The sequence below is a fragment of the Cydia splendana genome, chromosome 24, assembly GCF_910591565.1.
Source record: "Cydia splendana chromosome 24, ilCydSple1.2, whole genome shotgun sequence".
Lineage (NCBI taxonomy): Eukaryota > Metazoa > Arthropoda > Insecta > Lepidoptera > Tortricidae > Cydia > Cydia splendana.
Window position 1 is genome coordinate 7,364,903 of NC_085983.1, and position 6,685 is coordinate 7,371,587.

A 6,685-nucleotide genomic window follows, 5' to 3' on the forward strand; every position below is an offset into this window, starting at 1 on the left:
CACCGAATGAACGAATGAACGTTGAACACCTGTTAATGACATTGACGTTTATGACATTTTCATTTCGTTCAGAAATAGATTAGGGTGCGTTCGAAGAGATATTTAAAACGCAAAAAGGATAAACTCTGGCAAATCCAATTTGACAGTAGAAAAAGGCGCGAAATTCAAATTTTCTATGGGAGGTCAACCCTTCTGCCCTCCTAACGAAAAGTGCAATAACTAGAGTCAAGCTACTTTCGAGAAAAACGCGGTAAAAGATTTTAAATTTGTTTAGTTGATATCTCCAATATTACACATCCTATTGACTTGAAACTTTGACCAAAACATAGATAATATTTTTGAGTTTATTTGTACGTACCTAATAATTATTTATTTATTTATTTATTTATTTATACTATAAAAAATGAGCAAACGCACTTATGCTTAGGATGGTCCAATACAGACATGATATAATTACAAGCCATAACTGCAATAAGTAGTATACTTATCGCACTTATCGTAAGTAATTCAAGATATTACGATTATTTTAAGCAATTATAGTATGGTGCTGTACTGTATGCTTGAATCTTAAGTACAATAAGTAGTTTACTTATTGCAGTTTTAATTAGTAAGACAAAGTGTTTAATTTTTTTTTCTATTATGGTTGTTGCAAAAGTGTATTTTTAACCGACTTCCAAATCTAAAAGGAGGAGGTTATCAATTTGGTTGTATGTTTTTTTATATTTTTTTATTTTTACTTTTTATGTTTTTTACTCCATACCTCTGTCATTACAGGACCGATTTTGAAAATTCTTTTTTTAATTGGATGTAGGTACAGATTGGTCCCGTGTTTGTCAAAACCCAGTTCTGATGATGGGATCCATGAGGAATTCAGGGAACTCCTCAAATCAAGCATATACATTAAGAAAGGTGACATTTGATGAAGTGGAACTGCTGATGATGATCAGAAGGGAACTCCTCAACGACGCATAGTTCACGTTTGACGATTGGTCCTCTTCGTTATGTTTGTTAAGCAAGTTAAGTTTTTAAGCCATATTTTTGTCAGGCTCGAGTTCTGATGATGGGTTCCACGAGGAATCGAGGGAACTCCTCAAATCTTAAAGGCATGCGTATAGAGATTTTTTGTATTTTCATCAGAAAATCAAGTATTTTCATCAAAAACTGTCGCATTTGATGAAGTGGAACTGCTGATGATGATCAGAACAGAACTCTTCAACGACGCATAGTTCACGTGTGGTGATTTGTCCTCTTCGTTATGTTTATTAAGCAAGTTAAGTTTTTAAGCCACATTTATGTCAAGCTCGAGTTCTGAACATGGGATCCATGAGGTCGAGGGAACTCCTCAAATCTTAAAGGCATACGTATAGAGATTTTTGTATTTTCAACAGAAAATCAAGCGTTTACATTAAAAACTGTCGCATTTGATGAAGTGGAACTGCTGATGATGGTTAGAACAGAACTCTTCAACGATGCATAGTTTGGCGATTTCGATTTTGTGGATTAGGTTAGGGTTAGGATAGAACTGCGACCCTTAGAGAAACGAAGTGCTACTAGAAAAGTGGATAAGGTTAGGTTAGAACTGCGACCCTTACAGAAACGAAATACTTATGCTACGAGAAAAAGGTGACGAAGTGGATTACTATATCAGTTAAATACCGGCCAATATAATGTATATATGGCATTTCAAACTATTTTGAGAAGTCGGTTTTTTTTCTATTAAAGATTATATGACATAACATTACAATAACACAAGTAATAAAAAAAATAAACATTTATTTTTAGAGTCCTACTTCTGGTAAATAATACTAGTTTTTCATGTCTCACTATTGCAATTATATTATTCGGTAAAAAAATCTAACAAAAATAGGCGACTGATGGATGCTCATGGCACAAAATGGAAACTTATTCCGTACCCTTCGCCCCGCAGTGAACATTTTACTACTCATAAATGCGACAACTTGCCATCATATTGCACCGTTATTGGTAAAACTATACTGTCTGTGCCCCATCGTCCTAAACATAAATGCAATAACTTAGTTGTATTGCCTTGTTATTAAATAAACTTATCATTAAAATTTCGACAATCCTAAACATAAGTGTAACAACTTCACTTATTGCGTTTATGATTAGTTATTGGACTAACATTTGTTATCACAATTTTACTAAGCATAAGAGCGATAACTACAGTTATGTCGTTCTTCATAAGTAAATCACAAGTCATTGCCTCAGATATTGCAGTTTTGATTAATAAAAAACATGTTTACGTTACAGATACCTTAAAACTGTCTAAGAAGAAAATATAGAACTCGTTATGCTCAACGCGAATATGTATATAACTCAACTTGACCCAAAACTCGAGTTATTGCACTTTTCGTTAGGAGGGCAGCCTTGTCATCTGCATTTTTTATAATTTGCAGCCTTTTTCTACTGACGGAAATGGAATGGAAATGCGAAACGATGTACCTATAAACAAGAGTCGTTGGTCATGTAGGCAGAAATAATCTCTACTGTATTTTCCTCATGCAAGTGTTATATATAACCTCAAAGCGAGTACCGTTAACCGGGATAAATAGGGATATCCTGGGGTGAATAGGAACAAAGCATAAAATGCGATTCACTTGGCAGTTTCTTAAAAAATACGTACACAAATTGAATCATTCGATTAAAAATAATAGTAGATTTCATATGATACAATTTGAGTAATTTTTTAAGCAATTGTCAGGTAAAACACATTTTAAAATTTGTCCCTATTCACCCCAGCCATCCCTGTTCACCCCGGTTGGCGGTATCTATGCCTAGTTTTTTTTACTCTGCCTACGGTCACTGACAATACTTGTTTGCTAGATTATATTTATATGATTTATATCTAATCTGTAGGTTACCTAGGTCATATCAAAGAACGCTAGGTCACATAATGGATGAGATGCAACAAAACATAGTCACTCTGTTCACACAATACATTTAATGTACCTAATGTAACTATCAAGAAAAATAATTGTCGTTTATACATGATTAAACCTACTAAAACTTTCCCACTTCGAATGGGGAGCCATTCGACGAATTAATACCACACCTGGAAAAGTCAGGATTGAACCTATTTCGAATTTGGTAACCTCCGCCCAAACCCACTCGTCACCGGGATTCGAACACAGGATCAGCAGCTTCGCAGGTATGAGGTAAGTATAGTAATAGGAAAATTTGAGGATGAAAGGAAAATACGATTACTTACTCAATAGTAAGTATATTATAAGGAAAATTGAATGACATCATACTGGTAGGTATATGAGTGTATGCACGACTTAAATATAAAGGGCTCTGGGCTATAACAGCGAAAATCGAAGTTCGCAAATTGCGGGCATTTTTCTCTGTCACTCTAATTACACCTTCATTGGAGTAAAAGAGAAAGATCCCCGCAATTTGCGAATTTCGGTTTTCGCGGTAGCCCCTCTGTATCCTCTTGTTATTTATATTATCAGTGCATTGTTTTTTTTTTCAACCCTTAAAACATGTTTGCAAGTAATAATAATAATAACTCCACGGCCGACTTCGGCCACGGCGACTGCTGTCAACTCCGTTGCTGTCGCTGGTGTGCTCGCAAGTGGCTGATGTAGCCGATCTTGTTAGTAGTAAGATATAAAGGTCATACAAATGAACTTTTACTGATACTAGTAACCCGCCCGGCTACGCACGGGTTAACAAATTATACACCTAAACCTTCATCAAGAATCACTCTCCGTTCAGTAGTTTTTGAGTTTATCGCGAGCAAACATACAAACACACAAACAGACAGACGCGGCGGGGAACTTTGTTTTATAAGGTGTAGTGATGGGATCAATCCCGAAATCACAAAAAAAATATGGCTGTCCCATAAATAATCGTGTAAATAAAAGTTTACAAACGAGGTCTATATAGATAATATAGATTCACGACAGCCGCAATTGTAATTTTTTTGCGGCACGGAATCCAAAACCCGATGCAAATGCATGCATGCCTCGTTATCTAAACAAAACCAGTAGGTGCAGGCTGCAGGCAGGTATTTCCTTAACTTTTTCAACGCCGTGTCAAACACAAAAGCTGTCACTCAGACGCCACGTCAACGAAGTGTCAAAACTAAAATTGAACTTTCTGCATATGCACGTAGGTCTATGTTGCTCTGTGGTCTGTGACCGATTAATCGGTCTTTTGCGTTGAACCTGCGGTGCGGATATATCGGTCATTGGCGTCCAAAGGGTTAAACATTATACTATATAAACGCGGCACAGCGTGCATCCTCACAGTTCTGCTGTTCTCCGTTGTCAGTCATGGTGTCTTACAAGTTGACGTTGTTGGTCGCGCTGGTGGTCGTGCTGACCATCGGCGTGCACTACTCTGAGGCGTTTGTTGATGCTTGCAATGAAGTTTGCAGCAGGTGAGAATTGTTCAAATATCAGAAACTTATGACTGAAATTGACTTTAGACTTTTGAGAATTTGAAATTGACTTTAGACTTATAGCCGGTCAATCAAGTTTGTCAGTAGCAAAAGGCGCGAAATTCAAATTTTCTATGGGAAGATTAACCTAAATAGCTACATTTTTTAAATTTGTCGCTTTTTTTTACTGACGGAAATGGCTTGACAGACTATACAATATATAAAGTTGTTTTAATTATTCTAAGATTTGTATTTTCAAGCTTTTATTTAGTTTCACCTGTCCCATTGTCTGTCTGTACCTAATCAAATCTTGCAAGTTATAGTTCGTAGGTTTCTAATAGAGCCCGAGCTAATCCTATTGTCTATTGTTAAGTAAAACCGCTCGTGCCGCGATCGCGAGTCGAACACTACAGAAGCAGTCTAAAATGTGTCATCGAGATGCGTAACAAAGGCGCGTTATCGGAGAGCGCACCTACACTGGTTTGTTGAGCGTTGAACTAGCCCGCGCTCAGGTGCCAAATACAATAATTATGACCCTTTTTTGCAGGTAAGTAGCAAGTGCGGTTTTACGTAACAATAGACAATAGGATTAGCCGCCGGGCTCTATTACAAAGCTACGAACTATAAATCTGACCCACTTCCCGGTTTCCGATGAAGCTAAAAATTTGCATACGTATGTAAGTCGAATGACAATGCAATAACGGTACCATCCAGCTGATCTGATGATGGAGACAGGAGTAGGAGGTGGTGGCCATATGGACTCTGTGATAAAACAACGCAATCTAACTGTTTCTGGTTTTTTTAATTGTCTCGATGAGTATTAGTAGCTTACTTAGATAGGTACAGTCAGCGATATAAGCTTGTACCAAAAAACGTAATTTTTGCCAAAAACTTATTTATAATCATTTTCAGGACGAAGGCTGAGTGGGATGAGTGCTGCCGAGCCCACGGCTACCCGAAGGGCGCCGTCGATTGCCGCTACCACGGCCGAATGAACTGCTGGACATAAGAAGACACTGATTATGTCAGTCAAGATAAATTCTGTTAAAATTATTTGATAAATGTACAGGTCAAATCCTTTGTAATAAATGTTTTATTGTTTACGTTTACTTATTTATCATTGACTTACCAAAGAGTAGGTATTAAGCACGATTATAAATGCATATCTTAAGTTATGGTCTGGGATATAAAGATTCTATATGTGCAGGACCGAAGTCTCTGAATACGAGTAGGGGGTAATGGGGAAGCAGGGCCGTCTTAAACTATGCTGGGGCCTCTGGGCACTTAAGAATTTGGGGCCCTTTTGGAAAGTAAAGAAAGCTAATTAAACTAACATTTTTGTACTATGATCTATTTATTCCGGGTAATCAAATATACTGTTACTGTCTGTCTTACGGGCCCCCCCGAGGATGGGCACGGGCCCCGTGTGACCTTATGGTAAAGACGGTACTGTGGGGAAGGCCAATGAGGAGGTACACTGAAAGGTTTGGACAGATGTCGCACCTGGCAACAGTTCTTTGTTTACGATTCTTGTTAAGTGTATGATTTAAGCTCTACGGAGCTTCCGGCGCTTACTTTTCTATGACAGATGACAGGTGATCACGTGATGCTTTCCATAGAAAACGAAGTTTGACGTTTAATATAACATCTGCACTGCGTGTCCTGTCAAAATCTCTGCAGACTTTTCTTGGTCTAACTCTATGTACTTAGCTACTTTTTGAGTATGGGCATAGAGAAAAAATACATAGAGTGCTCACCCCATACATCCGTTTTAGTAACAAAACGACTATTATTTTCGTAATTGACATCGTAGCGGTACTAAATATTCGATTATTTTCGTAATTGACATCGTATCGTAGCGGTACTGATAATCGCTACTCGATGCTAGATGTCGACTGCGAAAATAATAGTCTTTTTGGTATCTACCAAAACTGGCCCCGTAGACAACATGGCAATCGCTAACGCTACGTAGCGAACGAAACGCAACAGTCACTGTCACACTAATATGGAAGAGTGATAGACACAAAGCGATTCGATGGCGAAGCGCAAGCGATTGTCACCTTGGCTAGGCCGCCTGATGTATGGAGTGAGCACTCTATTCTTACTAGAGTCAGTCCATGAAAAGTCTGCAGCGGATTTGATAGCCCACGCAGCGCACGTGTTATTTTAAACGTCAAACTTCAAACATGATATTATGACGTATAAATGACACTTGCACTGCGTGGGCTATCAAATCCGCTGCAGACTTTTCTTGGTCTTACTCTATATTTCTCTATG

General features: G+C 37.9%; 1 long non-coding RNA gene across 1 annotated transcript; it reads left to right on the forward strand.

The window, feature by feature from the left end:
* Nucleotides 1–4,281: 4,281 nt before the first annotated feature.
* LOC134802217 (uncharacterized) lies at nucleotides 4,282–5,511 on the forward strand. Its single transcript, XR_010145811.1, has 2 exons — nucleotides 4,282–4,408; nucleotides 5,321–5,511. It is a non-coding gene; the product is annotated as an uncharacterized LOC134802217 (long non-coding RNA).
* The last annotated feature ends 1,174 nt before the right edge of the window (nucleotides 5,512–6,685 follow it).